The 25884-nt window shown below is 40.3% G+C and overlaps 1 protein-coding gene across 9 annotated transcripts in view; it reads left to right on the top strand.

Moving 5' to 3' along the window:
* Window positions 1-25884, top strand: part of ARHGAP24 (Rho GTPase activating protein 24) — a 337655-nt gene that overhangs the window by 212311 nt on the left and 99460 nt on the right. Inside the window, exon 1 of one of the 9 annotated variants that reach the window (XM_054030219.1) lies at window positions 4481-4544. The exons of 6 other annotated variants lie outside the window; for them this stretch is intronic. The gene's annotated coding sequence lies outside the window, so the exon portion shown is untranslated. Of the gene's footprint in view, window positions 1-4480; window positions 4545-5422; window positions 5476-25884 lie in introns of those variants that run through there. 2 more of the 9 variants (XM_054030218.1, XM_054030221.1) reach the window with 2 other exon arrangements.

Consider the following 25884-nt stretch of genomic DNA (forward strand, 5'->3'; position numbering starts at 1 on the left):
TGTCTAAATAGATGTTGAATAGTTTACAAGTGCTGGTGCCACTCATCAGTTTCTTTAGGGTCATCTGACTCAGCATTCAGAGTATAGATTTATTTTTGACACCTTTTTTTGTACTTTTATACAGTGGGATTACTCAAGTTTTTGCCAGTTTTGACTCATAAATCAGTCTACTTCAGTATTTGCAACATTCCCTTCATTTCCTTATCCTTCCTGCAGGGAATACTCAAGAAACATAGGAAATACTAAGGTAACATTACTTAGGCCAGGTCCACACTAAAATGTAAGGTCGATCCAGCTACGTCGCTCATCATCATCATCATCATGTTCCTATTACGCCTCTGGTGTTTAGGACAGTGACAAAGCTCCTCCACTCCTGTCTGTTTCTGGCAAGTCTTTCAATGTTTCCCCAGCTGTGCCCCAGGTTTTTTAGCTCAGCTTCCACAGCTCTTTGCCATGTTGTTTTTGGGTGGCCTCATTTTCACTTGGCTTCAGGTGTCCATCTGCTACTCTGCTGATGGAATCAGTTTCCATCCGAAGCACATGACCAATCCATCTCCAACGCCACTCAGCAGGCGGGCTTTTCTCTCCTTACTCCTGTAGTTTTCCCCAGCACTGAGCTGTGTTTACTTAGGCAGTGCACTAGGGAGAGGATTTGGGCTTTGGTGACTACCCTACCAGTGACTTCTAATGATGAATCCTACACCAGACCACACAACACCAAGGGGCCGAGTTTCAAACCTACCCTTACATATTTTGGAAATCAACACGCTATCCATTTATAAAAGAGGGAAGTAAAGGAAGAGTTCATAGGATCTGTCTTGCTTTGTATTGAGTTCACATGATACAAAACAGTGTTAGATTAGGTAGCTCCAACATACCTATGGAACTTGGCAGCCTGTGGAACTTTGAGGAAGTGCTAAAACTTGGGGGGGGGGGGAGGGGGCATTCACTTCCCCACATCCACTCCAATTGGCATCACTGAAAGGAAGAAATTAAGCTGTAATCTCTGGATGAGACTTTACATTGCTGTGGTTAGTTGCAAAACTGCCATTTGCTTCAGTGGGAGCAGGATTGGGTCCAGGGACTGAGTGTTTGGCTTGACCATATGCTACTTACTTCAGTATTGGCTGCTGAACAGATTAACTCTATACTCCTCCTTAATTAAATGTGGTGATAATATTCTGAGAGGTTTAGATGGAACTTCAGAACAGATTTTCTCAGAGGGGGAGAGAAATAGGCTGAGCATCACTGTTTTCACTGAAGGTTCCCTAATTCTGTTTTAATTCTGTTCAGCTGTCTGCAGGCAGCCACAATATTGTTATGATTTCAATAATTAACATTTTAAAAACCTTGGCCAAAATTGTCTTGCATTTCCACTCTTTTACCATCAAGTTCAATCCATCATCTGACTCCTCAGGCATTGGCTGTCTGCTGAATATTCATAGTGCTACTTATATTACTTATTCCTGTAGAAGCAGCTGCAAGGAGCTGGCTCATCTGATGCCGAGGGCTTGTAGCTTTCTTATTACTTCTCTGGCAGGGTAATGGAAGATGGGAGTCTTTTAAAATAAGAAACCTGGAATATTCCCTCAATCTACATTTAAAAGGGTGTGCCTTAGGGCCAGTTTCAGCTCCTATAGAAGTTAATGGCAAAATTCCCGTTGCTTTCAATAAAGCAGGATTGGGCCATCAGAATAGAGGCAGCAGGGGAGGAAGGGGAAAATTCATATTTATTTTTCTGGGTGCAGGTGGCTCTGGAAATGTCTTTTTAAAGTACTTCCTAATTAGCATCAACTAGTGGTTTTCTCATGTACGACCGCAGAAACAGATGGCTGCGTGATACTGAATATAGGCTCAACCGCTCTCCTAATAAATTAGCGGAAAGAACTTGGCATTCTCTTAATGCTGTCTTCCTCTAAATAATAGCCAGAGAGTTGAATAGCAAAGGAGAAAACTATCTTCCAGACACGTCCTTAGATATAGATTTGGATGTACTGCTTTTCAGTGTGTTTTTGAGTAGTGGGAAGGAGTAGTAGAGGTTTGTAGGATTCATTGCCAAGGAGGAAGATGATAAAATATTACTTTTGCAAAACAAATACATAGAACTGAAACTAGACTGGACAAACAAAACACTAGATAATAAATTGAAGGGAACGACCTTCCATTAGCAGCAGAATGGATTACATGATTTCCTAGGTCTTTTCCATTACTAAACTGCTGTGATTGTGTGAAAGTAAATAAAGCAAGGTAATGATTTAAAAATTCTTTCCATTCTCTTCCTAGATTCCTGGCACTACCTTAGCTTATCAGTCTGTTCCCCAGTCTTAACTTTTTTAAAATAAAATTTTGCATCTCACTTAATTCTTTAAACTGTAGATCTGTCAGGATTCTGACAAGGGCAGTTGGGACTAAGAGTCAGAGTAGGATCAAACTTGAGGCTCAGAGGAGCAGAAGACTTTGTAGTCAAGTTCCAGGCTGGGGTTGGTACCAAAGTCTGGGTCAGGAGGCCAGGTCAGAATCAAGCCAAGGTTAAAGCCAGGAGTTCAAGACCAGGGAGCAGGAATGGTCATGGAAGCTACAGGAGATTCACGCTGTTGCCTGGATACTTCTGGAACCTGGGTGGATAGAGTGCAGGGAGCCAATCAGGATTCATGAGGCTGCTACCTGTTACACTCCTTGAAGCAGAACTTCCCCTAGTCTGCATTCACAACAGGTCATGGAAAGTGGAGTGCAAGCTGGTGACATCTGCCACTGGGAGGCAGCATGGAGGTTTCTGCTGGCTGCCAGCTGTGCAGGCCTGTTTTTATGACCTGATGGACCTCACAAGACCTAGTCTGAAAAGTGACCTTCTGAAAATGGCATCAAAGGGTTCCACATTGTTTTGGCTCAAGAACTCCAAATCAGGTTTGCTCAATTTAAGAGAAGAGATGCTTTCCCTAACAACCAGTGCTGCAAATCTGCCTCCCCCTCTTCGCCCCCCCCCCCAACGACATGCATTCCAGATTCAAAGGTGGGTCTGAGTGAGTGTAAAGGCAGCCTAATTTGGAGTAATATAAATGACCTTCTCCCTCTTCCTTCCAATGAATATGTTATAACAACTTGGACTCATTGATACGTATTTTTATAAACTCACATCCACTTACCAATGACTAGCCTTCTACTTCTGAGTTTGGCTCACCGAGCTTAGCTGACTTTTAGACAAGCTAAATTGGTGTAGCTTTCTTAGTGTTGCAAAAAAGCAACTAGAAGAAGGATATAAGATAATAAATTAATAAATTAACAAAAATACCCTTAAGCCACCTCCCACACTAACTTACATCTTCCCACTCCTGGACTTGTATGTTACACCAAGTCCAAGAGAATCTAGTGAGAATGTGTGAAGGAATCGAATATATGTTAACTTTAAACATCACCTCTAAATTTACTCTTGAGAGTCGAGCTGGATTTTTTCTGTACTCCGCCCCCTCCCCCCCCACCAATACTAAATATTCTGCTGGTAAAATTAAGCTTGGAATTCTCCCTATACAAACCCATTGTCTTCAGAGGTTCTTTCCAAGACGCAATGATCAGTGTTCTTGTTGGACTCCTATGGCCTGCAGTGTCTGCTCCCTTCAGCTGCAGCAGTTCACTTTACTGCTTCACAAGTTACAAAGTACTAAAGCTAGTACTTTCAAAACTACAAGGAAAATTTTTTAATTTCGGTATTTTCATTGGCATTTTTCCTGTTTTTCAACCAGTTTATAGTGGTCAAAAATTCTCAAAGAAAATCAATTTCAGTGAAACATTTTTGGCAAAAAAATTCCTGCAGACATTTTTCTGCACTTATCATCCAGCTCTACAAACTACCATGCTGAGCAGTCGTATAGGTGACTTAGTGCTTCTCTTTCACAACTCTTGTGCGTGGCCCTGCAGGTTGGAACCGGCTATTAACAAACCTGTTGATATATCAGCTAGAACAGAATCCAGCTCACATTCCCACAGAAGTGTTGCCTCTGTAGGGGAAACAGGTGTTCAAACTAATATAAAAAATCTTTGTGAGTCTGTTCTGAAGACACACAGAGGGAAAAGATCTATTGACTGCTACAGCACAATTTTTTACTGAGTGCCTTGCCTGATCATAACAGTTTAAGCAACTTTTTCCCAGGGCAAATTCTCAAAACAAATTCACCCTGTCCTTTTTAGTTTTCAAGGTCAGGATTTACTCACTGGTCTCTCTTTCAAAACTTTTATGAGCTTAATAAAGAATTCTTTTTCTCCCTGAAGGTCTGAGCTACATTTAATATTAGTCTATGTTGCTTACTGACAATGAACTCAGAGAATCCCCGGACACATGGTAACTGGCATGAGGGTCACTAAGGCAAGTGCTTCACTAAACATTCAACACTATTTTTAGTTCCCATCAACAAACTACATGTTGTGAAGCCCAGGGAGCTGCTGTTTTGTGATTACGAGGAGTCCACCCACAAGGGCAAGAAGACCAGAGAAAACAGCTTTAAGTAATACTAAAGATTTCCAGTTGGGGAAGGAGAGCTAACCAAGATCAGGTATTTTAATAAAAACTATCTTGCTATAATCCACAGTTAGCACAAGAAATAAGTCAGTCAGTTTGAGACAGAGCATGAAAATTTGAGCACGTTCTCTACTATCAGATCAGGTCCTTAGAGATGTCATTCCATAAATTCCTGCTCTGACCATCGGCTATTAAATCATGTAATCTCTTCTCGGTATCCTTCTATGAGATCCTCACAGGAACTGAGGCAAAATACCAAAGGGCAGTAGTGCGGGGCGGAGGGGGAGAATAGTAGTAGAGAAATCTTGTTAAAGTTAGTGTAATATATTTATTTGTGGGATTTTTTTTTGCTGTCTGTAAGCTATGCTGTGATCTATTCCTTTCTGCTAATATTATTAACTTGTGAAAGAAAATAACCCCCCTCTGACCTACAGTTAGGCTGAGGAGGATATTATCAGAATAGAGCGTTTGGGGTGTTGGTACTGGCAAACACCAAGGTGGTTCTTTTTGTGTGTTTGTTTATTGCCTAAAGAAGGGTTCCCGGGTAAGCTGATTGGCTCTGTTCAATGTTGTGATTCTCAGATTCACAGCTCTTCTGACCTCCCATTGTCTCAGCTGTGATTTACACAGCTCAGTAACCCTTGTTTAGGGTCTCTTTGTCTCCCGTACTTTGTCTCAGCTCACATTGCGCTGACCTTGTTTGACTCGTCATTTTGTTACCTGAGTTCAATAGCAGCCAGTGCACTACCGATGCTAAGGAGAGAGGTAGTCGCCATTCCTGGGTGATGGAGTCATGGGAGAAACTGCAGAGAACAAACAGATAGTGAGAAAAGCGACAGGGCTGGCTGTGCTGTAAGCAGTTCACAACAGCAGCAGCTGCTCTAGCTAGCACACTGGAAGTGCCTACATTGTTACTGACTCTTCTGGAAGTGTGTGTTTGTGCAAGGTGAGAGCTTTTGTGCAAGGTGAGAGCTCAAAGCTTTAGATTTATTTGATATTTGCTTAACAAGCACATTTCCAGCTGTTGCGGTGGTCATTATTCCCTTTAATATCTGGTTCTGTCAACATCTATTTATGATATTGACTATCACAGAAACAAGCTATGTCGATTTTTTTTAAATCGTTTCTGCATTCTTGTCCAGAGGCAAGACTTGATGCTGTATCAAGATTTAGTTGTGACATTTTTTAAAGTAACGTTTTAAAGATGAAATAAGATAACTAACAACCTACACTCTGCAGTAAGTCACTGTGCTCTTGAATAGTGACTGGGTTTAGGTGACATAACTTTTACTCATTCAAAATACTACTGGTAGCCTAAAAAGGGCTTTAGAGTTCTTAGCAGTTTTTCTTAGTATTGTGTAATGGATTGTGAATTCCTTGCAGAGGGGAGAGAGAGCTTGCAGGATGGCATCTCCTTTACTGCATATAAAATAACTTTTCAGCACATTTCCCCTCCTATTTTAAAAATGCCACTTTGTTATTACTCTTTAGAAAACAGAAATGGAGAAGAAGAAATTGTGAACTTCAATTATATGCAGTAATGTAAGATGTTTATCTGTCTAGCAGTACATTAAAATTACTGCAATAATGTAGAGAAACTACATAGGTATGTAATTATATTCTCTTCAATCTGTTCTCTTGTGTGTGGATTCTTACACTATATTCATTATTGTAATATCTGAGCTCCTGAGGTCAGGTTTTTCAATTCTAGTTGAATATGCTTTATTTGACGGTCAAGAGCAGAAAGGATAGTTTTAATAATCAATTTCTCACCTCATTCCTAGTAAGTGTATATATTCTTATGCTTATTTCTAGTGTATGTAACATGTCTTTGGCAAGGTTCATAGGAGTGTAGCAAAGATGACAGGAATAGGGTTATAGGTTGGACATTTGACTGGTCATATATGCTAGATTTTTGAATGATGATTAGACTGGTTTTAAAAAACTGGTCAGATACTAAAATTAACAGGAATATCTCATTCACAAATTGATTCAGATGATTTATCTCAACAGACAGCTCCTGCAGAATGTAAAATTGCCTAACATTCTGATTGGTGAATTTCATCCCAATGACTGAATGTCTTTATTTTTACAATATAAATTATAAATAGATTATTATATGACCTGAACTGGCTAACCTGCTACTCCATAGTTTAGAGGTATGATGGGATTTACATATGTTGAATAATTTAAAAAAATAGTGATTTCTCCTGAAAAGAGGAGGAAAATAGTAGAAGAGTTTAAAACTCTTAAATTATTAAAGGTCTATTAAAAATTGAACAGCCCCTTTCTGTCACTTAACTCCATCCCATAGTACTAGGAGTAAGGAGTTGCTTAGTCAAACTAATGTTGAATAAATGTAGAACAAATAAAAGGATATGCTGCTCCACGCAGCATGAAATCAACCTGTAGAATTAACCATCTCAGGATAATGAGTCAAGTCAATGTGTCTGGATTGTTAACAAATTTGGCTAATTTTATTGCCTTTTATGTGGAGTATGATGGGTGAACTCAAATCTCATACATCAGGCTGCAAGCTGATGACAGGGGTCAGAGAGAAATTTTTCTACCTTCAGTCTGATGTTTAGTATTGCACAGCTGGTTACTGTAGTAAGTTTTATATTTGGGTGGCTAAAGTTAATCACATAAATTCATATTTGTGCACCAGACCAAAATGAAAGAAAGAAAGAAAGAAAGAAAGAAAGCAGTGTGATTTTTTTTCAGAGATGCTGAGCACTTGAAGCTCCCTTATAGTAATCAGTTTATTTAGAGCTAGATAGAATCATTGGTACTCACTCAATGGGACTACTTGCAGAGCAGCATGCAATGTAATGGTGTCACAATCTGGCCTTTTGATGCTTAATATGAAGCTTCACCCAAACCTGAAAATTTTGGCCTAGAGGCATTAATTGAGGATTTTTCACTTTCTTTGAACTATAAGGTATAGGTCACTGCCAGAGACAGAGTACAGGACTTACTGGTCCAAAGATCTTGTCTGCTGTGGCAAACAGGGTGTGTGTAATGAGAATTGTATGCACACAGAATACTCAAGACACTTCTGAAGAGTAGCAAGGCAAGGTAAAGGTTAATTAGAAATGCCAAGATCAAATGATTCATCCACCTGTTACCTTGAATGTTTTGAATTCTTGGTGCTAATCCATGTGTAAAAGGAGCAAGGTATATTATAACCTCCAAGAACACACTTGTCCATTCCTAATTAAACTGTTTACATCTCTGCTATTGTCTCTAATCAGAAAGTAGAGGGAGTACTGTTATGCAATGAGAGGTTATTCTGGAGAGAAGAGCAAGGTGTTCTGTTGTCATTTTTTAATTTGGAGATGCTATAGCATGACCATAGCTTCCGCTTCCTTTCCCCTTCCCCACTCCTCTTTTCTCTGGTCGGGAATTTGGCTTATCTTTATATTCTAAAAATTCTAGCATATTGTGGTATCACTGTGCTGAGGACTCTCGCTGTCTTTTTCACTTGGCGATTTGATCACTGATTGATTCCATGGTTATATATGCCCTGAAGAGAAAAATAACTCCTCGGTACAGGAAAATATTAAGGCTGAATTAAAATGTACAAGCTCTTTGGGGCTGGAAGCGTGTCCTGCTATGTGCTTGAATGGCACCCTACACAACGGGGACCAAATCTTGTTTAGGTCCTCTGGGTCAGGCAAGTGAGGCACCTGCCTCGGGCGCGGAAGGTGAGGGACGTAGAAAGTCTCTCCTTCGGTGGCAATTCGGCGGCAAGTCCTTCCCTCCAAGAGGGACTGAGGGACCTGCCACTGAATTCTCGCCAAAGAGCTGGACGTGCTGCCCCTGTCCCTTGCCTCGGGCGCAAAAATCCCTAGTTACGGCTCTGCTCTGGGTACTGTTGCAATCCAAATAATCATAAACATGTCCTTAAGCCACTTTTGGGTCAGAGAAAGAGGAGGAGGGTACTGGGGAGAAAAACCTTCTACTCGGGTGAGAAGGAGCAATAAAAAATTGAAGCAGAAAAGTTTTGTGACCCCTTCTGGGCCTGGGACCTGATTGGCCTGTCTTGATTGAATGTGAGGTAGACATGGATTTACCAGTCCCAAATACTCCAAATGCAAGGCTATTTATGTTCCTAAGATACTTGTATAGCTCTCTTACCAAAGTATCTGAGATTCTCAGTATCTGGAAATGATTTATCCTCACAGTACCTCTGTGAGGTAGGGCAGTGCCACCATTATCCTCACAGAGCATAAGTGACTTGCCCAATATTACTCACAAGCTTGTGAAAGAGCAGGGAATTTAACCTGAATCTCCTGAGTTCAGGGCTGTTTCCCTAATCACTGAAGTATGTTTCTAGTTCTTCATCCTTCCTAGTTTAAGAGTCCCAAACAAGGGGGCTTCCTCATCTTTCGTTGGGTGACTGTTCCACATCCTAATGTGTCTTCCTGTCAACTCAAACTAAGTTTCCCCTTCCTTACACATCCCAATAAGTGACCAGATTTCCAGCTCCTGTTTACTCATCCCAATCAGTGACCAGTGCATTGGAATGCTAAGCAATTCTGGAAATCTGGCCATGCGGCTCACAATGGCAGTTTCTGTGTGTAGAGCACTTTTGAAAACCTGAGCATTATTTAGGTGCCTTAACTATCATTTGAAAACTTGCCCCCCAATTTCAGAGCTGAGCACTTTTGAAAATTTAAAGTTAATTTTAAGGCTCCCAAGAACATGTGGCTCAGGTAGGGGTCAAAGTTAAAGGTGACCAGGGCTTTCCTTTCAAGTTCCTGGAACATGAAGCATGATAAGATTCTACACAAGGGTATTTGTTTATTGTCAAAGGCACCAAACCAAAGTATGGTACACTGACATTATCTTCATATATCCAGGTTCTTGGGGTTTCTTTTTAGAATATATCACTTTTCAAGGTGTACATTACTTAATTCTGTTTGCTTGTTTGTATCACTGAGATTTTGTTCTTATATGGCTATGTAGTATGAACAGCAGCTAACTTTTTGGATGCTTCTCCAAACTCTCTTCGAGACACTTAGGTGTTCAGAATTGGGTTGGAAGCCTCGGTAGAATAGGCTTTCTCTTAAGAGATCCAGTACAATGCTTCAAGCAAGTGTCCAGGTGTGTGAAAATCAGATGGAGAACACTTAATTTTCTTAATATTTGCTATCTGCAAAAGAGCCGTATATTTGTTTGGCTTGAGTTTTTGGTGAAGGTCAGGATGGGGGGTGATTTTTTCTTTGCACAAATGGGTTTATATGGGTCTAGGGATCAGTCTAAGTAGTCTCAGTTTTGTGAATTATCTTCCAGTACACACACACAATCACACTTGCTAGCTCTTCTAGAAACAGGATAAAATTTGATCTCAACTGGGAGCAAAATTGGAAAAGCCTAGATTTGTGGACAGGAAAGATCTCTGTCAGTGATAGAGTTAACACTTTATAAAGATCAGTCAGGAAAGCCGAGGCAGCCACGAATGACAAGTAATGTTCATTAAAACAAAAACCTTGTGTTTTAGGATTAATACTGGTAATGCTCATTTATCTTTGCTGCTTAATATCGCGTCCAGAAACTTCAAATGAAAGATGCTAACAACATCTGACAGTACTTCCAGCTTCCCTATTTACATTCTGCTCTAACTTCTAAAGCAGGGGTAGGCAACCTACGGCACGCGTGCCAAAGGCGGCACGCGAGGTGATTCTCAGTGGCACTCACACTGCTCGGGTCCTGGTCACCGGTCTGGGGGGGCTCTGCATTTTAATTTAATTTTAAATGAAGCTTCTTAAACATTTTAAAAACCTTATTTACTTTACATACAACAATAGTTTAGCTATATATTATAGACTTATGGAAAGAGACCTAAAAACATTAAAATGTATTACTGGCATGCAAAACCTTAAATTAGAGTGAATAAATGAAGACTTGGCACACCACTTCTGAAAGGTTGCCGACCCCTGTTCTAAAGTGTTCATTTTGTCTCCCATGGAATATTTGCATTGCTAGCAAGCTGGAACTTTAATCAGAAAATCTTAACTTTCCAATAGTAAATGGAGTGTAAACAAAAATGTTCTCTCTAAAAGTGCAAAACATATTGAGTAGTGGATTTTGAATGTTGATACCTCTTTAGGGCAGTTGCTGATGCTATCATGTTAATAGTGGAAAGATACAGTTCATTTTTGCTTTCATTTATTCTACTTCCTACATCCCTTGTCACTGTGAGCCCTGCCCTTGTGTAAATGACAGAATGGTTGCTTGATGGATGCATAACACTTCAGCCTTTAGAGGTGAAAACTAATGCTGTTTACAGTGGAGATAGCCTGGAAATGTTGGACAAAAAATGACTAAAATAATTGAGGAGCCTCATGGTCAAAAGCTGGAACAGACATTTAAATGTCTACTCACAGGAGGTGTGTCATTAATAGGAGTGACTTTTCTAATGCAATATATATTTTATTTAGCCTTTCAGAAGCAGAAGAGCTGTGATGTATTGAGTGTGAACCGAACCACCAAAGAACATTTAAAAAAAAAATTCAAGGAGAGTTAAGAGTGAAATCCACTGTCCTGAAATTGGGTCATAGATTGATTTTTCTCTCCCTCCTCCCCCCACTTCCTCCTCCTTCAGGTTTATGAAATATTACAGCTCCCTGGACTTGGACAGCTCAGAGTTCTGTAACAAAACACATTCCACTCTTGGCTGTTACTGACACTGATCCTGTGCTGTTCAGATCACTGTGCTGGCATTTTGGGGGAAACAAATAAACCCAGTGATGTGTATTTGCACAGTTTTTCAACTCAGAAAGTTGTGATAGTTGATTGGAATATCACACTAATGGTCCAGTCATCATGTATAGCACAAAGAAGCACCCAGGGGGTCAATGTGCCCTGCCCCCCAAAATACACTGAAACAGACGTATGCTGTGTGTAGTTTTAGAGTGCAGGAGGCAATCAGTGAGAGCAGGATAGAAACAAACACACTATAAGAACGTGCAGAGGAGCTTTTGAAGAGGGGTGATGTGAGATGCTGTGGGATTCTCCTTGGAAAACCCTAGCTTAAGCAGTCAATGCAATCTTTGGAGTACAGTTCAACTGTTCAGTGCCCCAGTGCAGTTTAGGCAGCATTGATCTCCTGTATATCATTTTAGTCACCAGGCAAGATAGAAGAGACAGCAGTGAAGTGTTTCATTTCCATATCCCCTTTGCCATCCACTCCATCACAGTCAGAGGAGCCCCACCATGTAAGTACCAGAGTCAATATTCCATCATATCGGTGCACACCATTCTATAGCCATAATTCAGATTTAGTAACAGTAATTAGTAAATTAGTAATGTTAATGGATTATGGAATACATGAGTAAACAAGGACTGTGAGGGACACGACAATGTTCTCTGTCAAACCATAATAAGATAAGCAGGCGATTCCTCCATCATGTATCTCTCAGGTTTTCCAGTGCGCAGTTCCCCCGAGGAAGGATGTGATGTCCAAGCCACTAATGGTTACCTAGCTGTTCTCCTGCTCTGGCAGTTTTTGAAGAGCAGCATGGGGTGAATTGACTGTCGTAGATATGACAATATCCTGGACAAACCTTATTGAATTAAGTATATTAGGAGTTCATTGTATTAAAAACACAATGTTCGTGTACTATTGAGGAGACCACAGCATTTCAGGAACTAAGAACAGTGGGCGGAGGAGTGGCGTGGTTAGGCAAATTCACTCAGGTTGTAACACCTCCAGCAGAGAAGCTAACAGATCCTGATTCAAGCTGGATTGTCTTGGGACAAAGAGAGGATTTTTTTTTTATATAGCCTGAGTTATACCTAACTTAGGGCCTTCTTTCTGATCCAGCAAATGGACAGGGCCTCTGCTCCAAGTGGACCCTAGTTCTTAGGGATGGAGTTGGAAGGTTTTTGGCCCACTGAGGCCCTGTAAGGGTTGGGTGTTGGTTCTGAGATGAGGCTGTGATGAACTTATGACCACAGGAAAAACCCCTGTGTGGAGTTTGAGGGACTAATCACCAACCGGAGTGCTTGTTGGAGTGAGGGGGTGATCTCTGGTAAACTTATGAGCATGCATATAGGTTCTGTTATAGTTTTTAAGATGTTTTCTCTGTTAAGCTTTTAACTTAAGAATAAATGTGATTGCTTATAAAGAACTGTCTGGTAATTTATAGCTGTGGCTGGTACACTGTGTATTGTCTCAAACCTCAGGTATAAATGAAACTGAATAAAGGGGGGTAGAATTTTGCTCATATTTATAGTTAATGATTACCTGGCTAGCTCTAAGAATCATTTGACCCAAGTTATGTCTTGAATCTTGTTGCTAGCCAGGCAGTTTGCTTATATAGAAAACTGGAAAGTAGTTAAGCCACAAGATTCCAAGGCTGGAAGAGATCTTTGTGATCATCTAGTATAACACAGGCCAGAGAACTTCTCCCAAATAATTCCTAGAGAAAATCTTTTACAAAAAACATTCAATCTTGATTTAAAAATTATCACAGATGGAGAATCCACCACAACCCTTGGTAAATTGTTCCAATTACTCTCACTGTCAAAAATGTACACCTTATTTCCAGTCTGAATTTGTTTAGCTTCAGCTTCCAACCATTGGCTCACATTATACCTTTCTCTGATAGACTGATGAGCACATTGTTAAATATTTGTTCCCTATGTAGATACTTATAGACTGTAATCAAGTCACCCCTTAACCTGATCTTTGTTAAGCTAAATAGATTGAGCTCCTTCAGTCTATCACTATAAGACAGGGTGTGACGTTGTGCAGTCTATATGGTTTTATAAAAACTTGATAATAAGTCAATATAATGTAACTGAGATGGTTTTAGAGAAAATACGGTAATAAGTGAATGTAACGTAACTGGGATATGCTTCATGCAAAAGGTCTCTTGTAAGGTATCATTACAAAGCTTATAATCTACTGAGTATGATCATCTGATTTGTATAAATGTACCACTCTTGTATCTAAAACTAGAAATATAAAATGTAACTCTGAGGGCCTATTGTAATTGTGTAAAGTGTGGACCATTAATGATGGTTTGGAATCTTGATGACTCCCATTGTCTGCAGATGGCTGTATTTACCTGTGAGTCTTCCTGTATATGTGTGTGCTGGCAAGTGAGTAATGAAGTCTTGCAGTGACATGTAATCATGTCACCTGAACTGGAATCCATCTTTAACCTGGTGCTTTTCCAGTGAGGGGGGGTGGAAACCCAGAGAGACAAAGAGTTCCCGCCTTATGCAAAAGATATATAAAGGGGGGAAGAGAACAGAGAGTGAGAGGAGCCATCATGAAGAATCCCCTAGCTACCACCTGAGCTGCAACAAGAGCTGTACCAGGGGAAAGGATTGTGCCCAGGCCTGGAAGATGTCCAGTCTGAGAAAAACTTACTGAAGCATCTCTGAGGGTGAGATTATCTGTATTTAGTTTGATTAGGCATAGATTTGCGCATTTTATTTTATTTTGCTTGGTGACTTACTTTGTTCTGTCTGTTACTACTTTGAACCACTTAAATCCTACTGTCTGTATTTAATAAAATCACTTTCTATTTAGTAATTCACTCAGAGTATGTATTAATACCTGGGGGAGCAAACAACTGTGCATATCTCTCTATCAGTGTTATAGAGGGCGAACAATTTATGAGTTTGCCCTGCATAAACTTTATGCAGGGTAAAACGGATTTATCTGGGTTTAGACCCCATTGGGAGTTGGGCATCTGAGTGCTAAAGACAAGCGCACTACTGTGAGCTGGTTTCAGGTAAACTTGCAGCTTTGGGACAGGTGATTCAGACCCTGGATCTGTGTCTGGAGCCAGACGGGAGTGGCTGGCTCAGCAAGACAGGGTGCTGGAGTCCTGAGCTGGCAGGGAAAACAGGAGCAGGGGTAGTCTTGGCACGTCTGGTGGCAGCTCCCAAGGGGGTTTCTGTGATCTAACCCGTCACAAGGTGGTCTAATCCTTTAATCATTCTTGTGGCTCTTCATTGAATCCGCTCCAATTTATCAACACCCTTTTTTAATTGATGGCTCCAAAACTAGACACAGCATTCCAGCAGCGGTTGCACCAGTGCCAAATATAAAATAAAATAACTTCTCTATGGCAACCTGAGATTCCCCTGTGTAAGCATCCCAGGATTGCATTTGCTCTTTTGGCCACAGCATCACATTGGGAGCTCATGTTCAGGTGATCATCTACCAGGACCCCCAAGTCTTTTTCAGAGTCCCTGCTTCCCAGGATAGAGCTCTGAGCCCTCCATCCAATAAATATGGTGTACATTCTTTGTTCTGAGATATAAACATTTACATTTAGCCATATTAAAATGCATATTGTTTGCTTGCACCCAGATTAACAAGAGATCCAGATCGCTCTGAATCAGTGACCTCCCCTCTTCATTATTTACCATTCCCCCCAATTATTGTGTCATCTGCCAATTTTATCGGTGATGATTTTGTTTTCTTCCAAGTCATTGAAAAGAATGTTAAATAGCATGGGGTCAAGTACCGACCCCTGAGTGACCCCTTTGGAAACTTACCCACTCGATGACTATACCCCATTTAAAATTACATTTTGATACCTATCAGTTAGCCAGTATATAATCCATTGAATGTGTGGCATGTTAATTCTACATCATTCTAGTTTTTTTAATCAGAATGTCATGAGGTACTAAGTCAGTGCCTTACAGATGTGTAGGTATATAGGTCAACACTTTCACCTTTATCAACCAGACTTGTAATCTCATAAAAAAAAATCAAGTTAGTTTGATGGGATCTGTTTTCCATGTTGATTTGTGATAATTGCATTGCCCTCCTTTAATTGTTTATTAATCGAGTCCAGTATCATTTGTTCCATTATCTTGCCTGGGATCGATGTCAGGCTGACAGGCCTGTAATTATCTGGGTCATTTTTAAAAATTGGCACAACATTCGCTTTCTTCTGCTCTTCTGGAACTTCTCCATGCTCCAAGCTTTATTGAAAATCAACATTAACAGTTCAGTGAGCTCCTCAGCCAGCTCTGTTAAAAAACTCTTGGATGCCAGTTGATTTTAAAGTGTCTGACTTTAGTAGATTCTGTTTTACATCCTCCAGAGACACTAGTGGAATGAAAAGAGCGTTATCACCATATGTTGAGACTATAACCATCTGTTTTATTCCCAAATACAGAACAGGAATATTGATCACTTTTCTGCATTATTATTGATAACTACACCTCTACCCCGATATAACGCTGTCCTCGGGAGCCAAAAAATCTTACCGCTTTATAGGTGAAACCGCATTATATTGAACTTGCTTTGATCTACCGGAGTGCGCAGCCCCGCCCCCTGGAGCCCTGCTTTACCGTGTTATATCTGAATTTGTGTTATATTGGGTCGCGGTATATCGGAGTAGAGGTGTACCATTTTCATCTAGTAATGAACCAATACCATTTGGGGGCTTCTTTTTGTTCCTAATGTATTTTAAAACTCTTTCTTAATACTCTTATTAACTCTGCTGGCTGTAGATTTCTCCTTGTGCCCCTTTGTTTCCCATATCAATTTTCTACAATTCATAACTTATTCATATTCATCACTATCAACGTCCCCTTTCTTCTGTTTGTTTATTATCACTGGTTTCATTTCCCCTCTTAACCAGCATGGTTTTTCGATCAGCACGGCCTTCTTCTTCAGTTGTAGAATTGTGGCTTTGTGGGTGTTTAGTAAGGGGTTCTTAAAAAATTTTCAATTATCATTCACGTTTTTCTGATGAAATTCTTCCTCCCAGCTGATTTGGCTCATCTAGCTCTGCATCAGCACACGCACACTGAGTAACAATATGACCAAATGTGCTGATATCATTGCAGCTTGCTTTGGCAGGGTGAGTAGCTCCCTTCCCTTCCCCTCACTCTCTGTATTTGTTCATTTAACTTTCAGTTCGGAAGACTCCCATAGGTAATTCCTGTGACACCAGACCTTGGAAGACTTAATGGAAAGATGTATTTCCTTAATGGTTTTAGTGGTTAGGGCCCGCATCTGGGTTGTAAGTGGGGGAGGGGGGTAGTAGAGCTGGGTTCATGCATTCATAAAGTTTAAAGCCAGAAGGGACCATTGTGATCATCTAGTTTGACTTCCTGCACAATAGGGCATAGAACTTTACCCACTAATACTTGTATCAAGACCAATAACTTGTGATTGAATTAGAGCATATCTTTTTGCAGTTCAGCCATTCCCAGCTCAGCCACAGACTTCCCTGTTACCTTAGACAAGACACTTAATCTATTGCTGCCACCACCAACTCCTCCTTTTGTGAACCTAGCCCTTCATTTTCTTTGCTTTTGTTAAAGATGCACAAAACACACTTATTTGTTTGATCAAAAATGGTTTTACAACTTTTTTGATTGGCCAAGAACATCAAGCTGGAGTTCTTTCAGCCAAACAATCTTGTTTGTGGGTGTTGTAGGTCAACAGTACTATGCCCTCCCCACACACACACACGCACACAGACAAAAAAAAAAACAATTAGGAGATTAAAGAAGTCCTCCGTTTGGAACTAGCACAGAGTTTGATGGTTTATTTTTCACTTGTCTGATTTACCTGAGAGTTTTTGACCATTCCATTTTAGAAGGTTTTTTGTTTTATTTCTTAAAGCCTTATCCTGAACTCTTACTGTATCCATAGGCAATAGCATCAGAATTGTAACAGAAATGAGTTAAATTTGTGTTTGAATTGTGTTACATTTTAGCAATAGCCATTACAAATCAGTGGCATAGAATTACAGTACTTATGGTAAGCATTCAGTTGATAGCATCATTGGCTTAACTACCATACTTCATTCCAATGTCACTTTGGCGACAATATACAATAAAAATGAACAAATAAGGGTGTTTTTTTGTCTTGTCATCTGTCTCACAGGCAAATGATTAAAAGCATTAATATGTGCCAAAAATGTGTTACTGCTTTCTCCATTGCTGGCGATCTATTTTCCCTGCACCAGTCAATAGTTTTATGCTCCCATTGTTTTATTTTAAATTGCAACTAAAGTTTGGTTATTGGTGATATAGAATTGCTCATTAGACACTACAGACAGGAGAAACTTAAGTCAGTTAGATCAGTGCAAGATTGTTCCTTTGAGTATATTAATCCGTGCTTTGCTCAGTCCAGTTTATGTTCAGTAGATGATTATAAGGCATTTAACCGGCAGACAAGAGAACTTTGTTCTATTTCTTGCTCTGCCATTCACTCACCGTATGGTGTTGAGTAAATCACGTAACCTTTCTGCACCAGAGTTTCCCATCTCCGAAAGTGGGCACAATAATGTTTATCCACACTTGTAAAGTCCTTGAGGGATAAATGCTAATATTATTATTTGATTTTACCGTGGTGGTAAGGCAGAACACAGAGAATTATGCCAGACCAACCCAAAGCGGGGAGGAAAAAAGTTATTTGAGGAAATAGAATAGTCCTTTTTATTATTCAGAATGTTTAAAATAATTGATACAGAAAACTAACTGGAGAGGAAACAGCTTTCCTTTGAAGAAGTTTTATTAGTTACTATTTGAGATTTGTTACGGTGGATCTGATCTTGCTCCAGCTGAATCAGCAGAGATGAGTGGACAGATGGGCTGCCATTGATTTCCAATAGCACAGCATCAAGTGGCACAGAGATATTGTGATGTTTTTCAGAAGACCAGTTAGCAACATTCTTAGAATCAGAATTCAAATTCAAAAATTCCTTCAACGAGCAAGACATTTGTCAGGACAAAAATCAAGCTTTTTCTTGAGGAGAGCCTCCAAAAATAGGCTTGAATGTTAAATGCTAGTGCCAGAGATGAGATACACATGGATGAAAAATTGCAAAACTCCCGAGCTGTGTGTCAAATACATCATAAACACTGGGGGGTGGGGGTTAAACATGAGCTTGCTATGAAAGGTATTTTAGTGCAGGAGAAACAGAGCAGGGATGCTCAGGTTTAAAAAGAATGAGCTGCAGTAGATGAATTAGAGGACAAGGTGCAATTTATGAGAAATATATAGTGGGAAGAACGACTTACTGAAATATGGTGGTACTTGAGGGCATTTTGAAATATAGCTTGGAGGAAAAAAGCTAGTGATATAATGCAAGAAAAGAGCTGGGATTCACAGTGATGGTCTCTCAGAAGACAAGTTATGAAATACTGGAAGTTTTATTTGTGACACCTCCTTGTCATAGTTCTATATTTCAGTTGTCAACCTTTTTATCCAAGGTAGGGTGACCAGATCACCACACTAAAATATCGGGACATATTGGGGTGCCATCAGTCCCACCCACAGTCAACCCCCGCTCCTCCCAGGCTCCTCCCCCACTGTGCCCCAGATCCCGCCCCCTCCCCGCTCGGCCCCCCCCATCGCGCCCTTCCTCGTTCTGCAGCCTGCCGCTGACTTGCTGTGTCCCTCCTCAGTCCCCCACCCACCGCTCGCCTCTCCGTCCACTCACTCGCCCGCCTCTCACCTGTACAGTACCAACTTCCCCTCTGCGGGGTGGATGCTCGCCTGCCCCCTGTCTCTTCTCACCCCTGCACCGCCCCCATTCCACTCCCTTCCCCCAAGTCCCCACTCCTGCTCTGCCTCTTCTCCGCCTCCTCCCCTGAGCACGCCGCATACCTGCTCCTCCCCCCTCCCTCCTGGAAAGCGCTAAGCGTCACCAAACAGCTGTTAGGTGGCGGGAAGTGCTGAAGGGGGGGAGGAGCGGGGACGTGGCGCGCTGGGGGGGGGAGCGGGGGGAGAAGGAGGCGAGGAAGGGGGAGCTTGGCTGCAATTTTTCCCTGTGGGTGCTCCAGTCCAGTCAGTGCCTCCCTCCTGCTTGCTTCCTTACCTGAATTTTGGGACAAATGGCGTCCCGATTGTACGTTGATCGGCACGTGGGAGAAAGGGTTAAATATCGGGACAGTTCCGATTTTATCGGGACATCTGGTCACCCTAATCCAAGGAGAAAAATTCAACAGCTTGCTTCTTGGGTTATTATGGAACGATCACCAGACAATAGCCTGAAAGGAATGGTTGCACTTATATCCTCTACACCCAGTGGTGGTTCTCAAAGCTGTAGGAAGCATCAATTGAAAAAGCAAAGTTGAAGATGAAAGTTCCTGGGGCTAGGTTGTGACAATGATTGATGATTAGCAGAGATTTTAATGTTTTTACCTTGTAGAAATTCAATATGGAATATACCCTGCGTAGCTGCTTTGGTAGCCAGTGGCTTAGCTGCCTCCCACTTTGCACAAAAATTGGGGACACACTAGACCATTCGGCAAGGAAGCTTTAGCAACTGACACCTGCTTCCCCTTCAGCATTGTCATGATCTCTGGGTTACATCTGCACTGCATGTCAACCCCACACTTTTCCAGCAAACCATGTAGGATCATCTCTGTGTCAGTAGCAGAGCAGTTTTTGAGTTAATAGTGCCAGACTACTCTGTCTTTAGAGATATCCAGATCAGGGGTGTCAATCTAAACTAATCTCTTTGAAAGGCATCATCCTAGACACATGCCATCTTGTATGCCCCCAGGGTCGAATTCAGCTAAATACATTTCTTGATGTCAGGGCTGGTCTCTACGTCATACTTAAAATCCCCTTCATTTTTTGCCTAATATTTTGTAATGTGATTGTCCTTTTCTGCTTGCTGGTTTTGCTAGCAGTGATATATATATATATAATATAATTTTGCACAATTCCAACCTTAGCTAGGTAATGGAAGTGGTTCAAAAATACCTTATTAACGGCTCTGACACTAAGCATATGGCAGTGAACCCACCACTGCTACTCCTGAATTAGTATAACACCCATCTCAAACTGTTTTCTCCGCCTTCATCTATCCAGAGTACCCTAACTATATTGCATAAAGTATGTGTTCACAACTTACAGTGGAGTCGCAACCTAGGCGCATTTAACTTACACGATTTTAACTATACACGCTCGGCAAAAAAAAGAAAAAAAGAAAAATAACAATTTAAATACTGTACCTGTAGTGCGGGCGATTACGCCTGCCATTCCACCCAATGACCGTTTGACTATACGCGATTTTCGGCCTTACACGCTGACTTCAGAACCTAACCCCCACGTAAGATGCGACTCCCCTGTACTTTTCTTAATGGCTAGTTGGAAGAAAAGACACCGAGTCACATGGAGTCACAATATGGAAACATTTAAGAACCTCTTGTATAAAGGTGCTTTACATTTTTTTCTCTAAGATCAGGCTCTTTTGTCCCACTCCACTGGATTCTGAAGGGAGGATCTCTCACACCAGTTGTTGTTCATTTGGGTTTTCCAGCAGAAATGCTAATTTGATGGACTCTCCTGACCTTTCCACACTTAGCTATAAAAGCTCTGAATTGTATGCAGCAGCATGTATAGGAGCTTGACGTCTGCCTCCCCTGAACACTTACGGGATTAACCTTTTGCAAAAGTAAATTCCACAAAGTGAAATCTACTAACCAGTGAAAATTTTCCATTACTACTTCCCTGTCAATTAAGCAAAGGTTGTGTATGTGTTTGCCCCAGGGCTGCATCCCTGCTTGTTTTTGTGCAAATAAAAATGGCTGGCCTTTTTAAAATAAGAATAGCATTTTAATAAGATTCTTTGAAACCCTCTCCGCTTTCCCTTGAAATTCTAAATTTACCCAAGATGAGAGGTTATTTTTGGAAACTGGAGTAACAAAATGAACTCTTTGTTTTAAAGGTTCTGAGAGCAGTCTGGTGGTCACGATAGTGTTTCTGTGTGTTTAATTAATATTGACTGACATTGCTCAATGTGCCCAAAGTGGAATAAGTATATTATGTGGTCTGACTTTATGTTGAAATAAAGACAGGAATTATCAGATAGAATTCAGACTAGACTGTAGTTGCTATTCACCATCCCAGTAGCTTTGAAATCCCTTCCTTATTTCCTGCGAGAGAGGTTTATAAAAAAGTCTCATATTGTGAAACTCTGCTTTAAGGGGATAAAACTTAGCTTTAAGCTCCCCTATGAAGAACTTTGGAGAAATATTTTATGGTGAAAGACTGGAATATTAGAAAGTGTAAATTGGAAAAATGTTGTATGACTATGGTCTGCTTAAAACTCTACATCAGCACATCTGCCCGACTGTACCGCTACAGTGTAAACATTACTTACTCTGACGGGAGGGATTCTCTCAGTGGGACAGGTAACCCACCTCTCTGAGAGATGGTAGGTAAGACAAAGGAAGAATTCTTCTGTAGACCTAGCACTGTCTACATGGGGACTTAGGTCATTTAGCTATGCCATTCAGGGGTGTGATTTTTCACATCCCTGACTGATGTAGTTCAACAGACCTAATATTCTAGTGTAGAGTAGGCCTAAAACTGAATTTTGTAAGGTTACAGCCTTAAATATTGTAAAAGAGAAAGGTGGAATATAAAGTTGCTAAAAATGCTGCCATAATCTTTGGTAGATTGTTGTGACTGCTGGTAATTTATACAGTGTTTTAAATTGTTGCATCAGCATGTTTCCCAAGGCTAGGAATTAGATATTTTTAAATCAAAGCAAGACGAGACATTGTTAGATGTATGCCAGATGGTAAGTGAATGAAGATCAAATTATTTTCTGATATGTGTCCAATGCACGTCCGAGGGGAAGAATTTTGCACTGTGCTAGATACTTTAGTAAAGGTGGGTGAGAATGACAGACTTATCTTTAATGTAAATTTCATGTTTTAGTTAGTTTGAAGCAAACCGTTAGTAATATTGAAATTCATAATTCATAAAGTAGATTGTTCCTAGAGCTGTTGAATCTAACAGCTGTTCATGTTCCTGTCTGTAAAATCATTTAATCCATTCCTACCTCACTTTGCCAACTATGTAGTTGTGTGTGTGACAGAGAGACGTAGACAGGAGTATGTGTACTTTCAAAACCATTCCCCTGATAGAGTTTTTTAGGCAGTGTGGCAGAGATTTTTGTGGTATGCAGTGTTTTTCTTTCCACCTTTTTTTTTCAACCTGATGTCAGGAGTCTGTTACTTTTTTGCTGGCTGGCTGATACTGGAGTTTGAGAAAACACAAGCACAGTAGTCTTCTGCCTTACGAGTAATATCCTTCCTCACATAACCTAGGATAACAGGTTGACACCAGGCTGGAGAAAAAAAAATAAGTGTGCACTTTGCTAAATGTAATCAATGTCATGTTTTGGGGGGTTGTTTCTTGAATCTGTTTCTGTCAGAATGAAGCAACAGGTAATATGATTTGATGAAAATCAAGGTGATTTTCAAGAACAACAGGGGCATTGTTATTATTTTAAATGTTTACTGTTATACAGAAGATTAACAGTGAAATATTGGGCCAAATTCTCAGGTATATTGAAGCCACAGAGTTGGTGTAGCCGGCTGCGGGCAGATCATAAGAAATATAAGTGGCCATACTGGGTCAGACCAATGGTCCATCTAGCCCACTATCCTGTGTTCCTGCAGTATCACCCTCGTGCAAGCGGGCTGGGATTCTTTGGTGATGCAGAAATGGTATAGTTGTTTCTGTGTCTCCCCCATCTGCTGCTAGTATAGGGGGTATGACTGGAGGAAAGGTGGGGCAGCTAGAATGATATATCATGCTGATCCTTTGCTCTGGTTTTGTCTGGAGCCATTAGCAACTGGCAAGAGTTAGAGCCCCTACCTTTTCATAATGTGTTTATCATTCTTCTACAGTTATACTGGCCTCCTGTGAAAGGGAGCCCAACACATGGCTTTTGTAACAGCTGGCTTGTGAGCCAACCTTATTGAGAGTTGTTGTTACCATGAGAGTTAAAAGCTAAAATGTAACTGACACATAGAAGATGAGATTGTTATAACTCAAAGTATTATGCACATGGAGATTAATAAATATAGTATGGGCCCAAACAGCAAAATACTGATTCAGATCCAAATCCTACTGAAGCTCCAGAAGAGGGGGTTGGGGGGAGAGGCTCAGATAAAGGGTTTTGGTTCAGGGCCATCTCTAATGAAAAAGCTCCACTTGGACGGTTACCATGTTTCTGGCTTTGTGGTTTCATCTCACTTGATGCTTTGTGGTCCAAGTTGCTGCAGATGTGTCAGCGTGATACCGTGCTGCCTTTGTCAGAGTCACCCTCTTCCCAAGAGCAACAACAAAAAAATGAATAGAAGAGGCTGCTTTTCCAGACTGTTATTAAAATGTGTTGGTGATGGTCAGCAATTTGAACAGACAGTATTTCCCAGGGGAGTTGTGTCTGAATTAGATAATGGTCCAGCACTTCTCCATACCTCATCTCTATAAGAATAATAACGATGATGGTGGCACATATTAATGCCCATTGATGAATGCTAAGAATGTGTTTGTCCTCTTGTCATCCCAGTGTTAGACGACCTTGAATGTTTAACCCTTTTCTGTGGTCATTACTTGGGAAGGGATAGCGCTAAGGAAAATCCAGCATGTTTCTGACTCCATAAACAGCCCTCTACTTTCTCCGCTGTTTGTGATCCAGTATCACTCCTACGGTGTTAGAAAGCACTGTAACATTAGAAGTGCCATCTTCATGGAGAGATGAAAAAATAAAGGTGTTAACTCTGGCTTTCTGGCCAAATCCCACATTTGGTAGCTACATTGTGCCTACCTAAATTGCCTTTCTAGCTTCAAGGAGACATACCGTTCTTAACTTAAATGGCTTTGTGGTATAGCTGCACACTGCCATTTAGCAAATGCATTTCACTCCAGAGGTGGTCGCACTTCGGTGTTGTGGAAATTATTCTTATTTATTGGTCTAATCATATTCCAACATTTGAAAAAGAATATCTTTCATGATGAAACATGGTGTATACTTAATTGTAAGACCTTTATCTTCCTTCCCAAAGCACTTCCATCTCACGGGACTCAACTAAACTTGTAAACCTTTTGAGGTTCACCCCTCAAAAGTGCCTGTGCCTCTTAAGTATAAAGTATAAGATTCTTGGCCATATTATTTCATTAGGAAGACAGACATGTTGAGCTTTTTGGTGAAATGGTATTATTAAATTGTGCTCTATATAAAAATGTGTTTCTCTAGCAGTAATGTGTGTGTGTGTGTGTGTGTGTGTGTGTGTGTGTGTGTGTATATATATATATATTTGCTTATTTAATTTCTCTAGAACTTATTGCCATGGCAGCTCTGTGCTTTAATAACCAATTCAGACACAAATTAGATATTAATTCACACAAAGCTAAGAACATGTTAAAAAATCAGAACAAGTGGTCTCCATACACTGTGCCATTAGGGTAGTTAGAATTGGGCTTTTTGGGGGTTTTCAAAGGCCAACAACTTTCAGCCAGGATCTCAGAGCCAATTGCAAACATTAATAACTATCAGTTTAAAAATCATATATTGTAAACAAGTCTGTCTATCTGTGTTACAAATAACACTATAGATTACTAAGATTGCAGACTTGGAGAGCTTTTATATTTTTATATTTATTATTTATTTTTATTTTTATTATTATTATTGATATATTTATTTTATTTTATTTATTTATATTTTTATATTTATATACATTTTAACCATAGCTCCTTGGAATTACTTTAAAAAGTTTCAACAGTGCAACTAGGCATTGTAAGAGACAGAAGTGGCCTGAAAGGTTATGGAAAAAAAGGTGTTGTCTGCTCTGGCCTTTAAACACACAATGACAGTGAAATATAGGAAAGCACTTCAAAGTTTGCCTTTAAAGCACTTTAGTCTCCTCGTTGTTGAGCCTTTTGTACTTAGGGGACTAGTGGGTGTGATTTTTAGCCTGCAATCAGTTTCTGTCAAGTCCAGCCATGTAAACATTGCTAAGGGGGAGTTTAGGACCTATTATGTACGGTCACTGGTCTCTCTTCTTACACTGACAAAACCAGAGTTGAGCTTGAAGGAAGCCAGTAGAGAGGTCTGTGACACATTTTCTCTGCATACCTATGAAAACACACACACAAACCAGGAGACTTTATCTGGAAATGTCAAGCTGTGAAATGATTAAGTTCCTGCTAGAGAATACAAAAGGTAAAATTGTCATTGACTTTGCCATATTAACATGGAAGATGCTAAAACATGATTTGCTTGAATAATTATTTTAACTTCTTTTCTCATGCAAACTGACTACACAAAGCTAAATTTCTGTAAATTGAAGCAAGCTAATTTTAATGTACACCCTGAGTGTATTTGCAGTGGGAAGTTTAAATGACTAAAGGGGAGGGATAGCAAAGGAATTTTTTCAAATCTTTATAACTCTTCTCACTGATCAAAAAATATATTTTCATCTTAGTCAGGATGATTGTATTTTTTTGCTTGTTAGTTTGTTTCAGGTGTTTGATAGATGTGAGTAGAATCCATAAAAGAGATGAAAATAATCTGTAACTAATATTGTTAAGACTCAAAGATTTCTATCTTCTGTAACTTTAGTTT

This window comes from Malaclemys terrapin, chromosome 5, assembly GCF_027887155.1.
Source record: "Malaclemys terrapin pileata isolate rMalTer1 chromosome 5, rMalTer1.hap1, whole genome shotgun sequence".
Taxonomy (NCBI): Eukaryota; Metazoa; Chordata; order Testudines; family Emydidae; genus Malaclemys; species Malaclemys terrapin.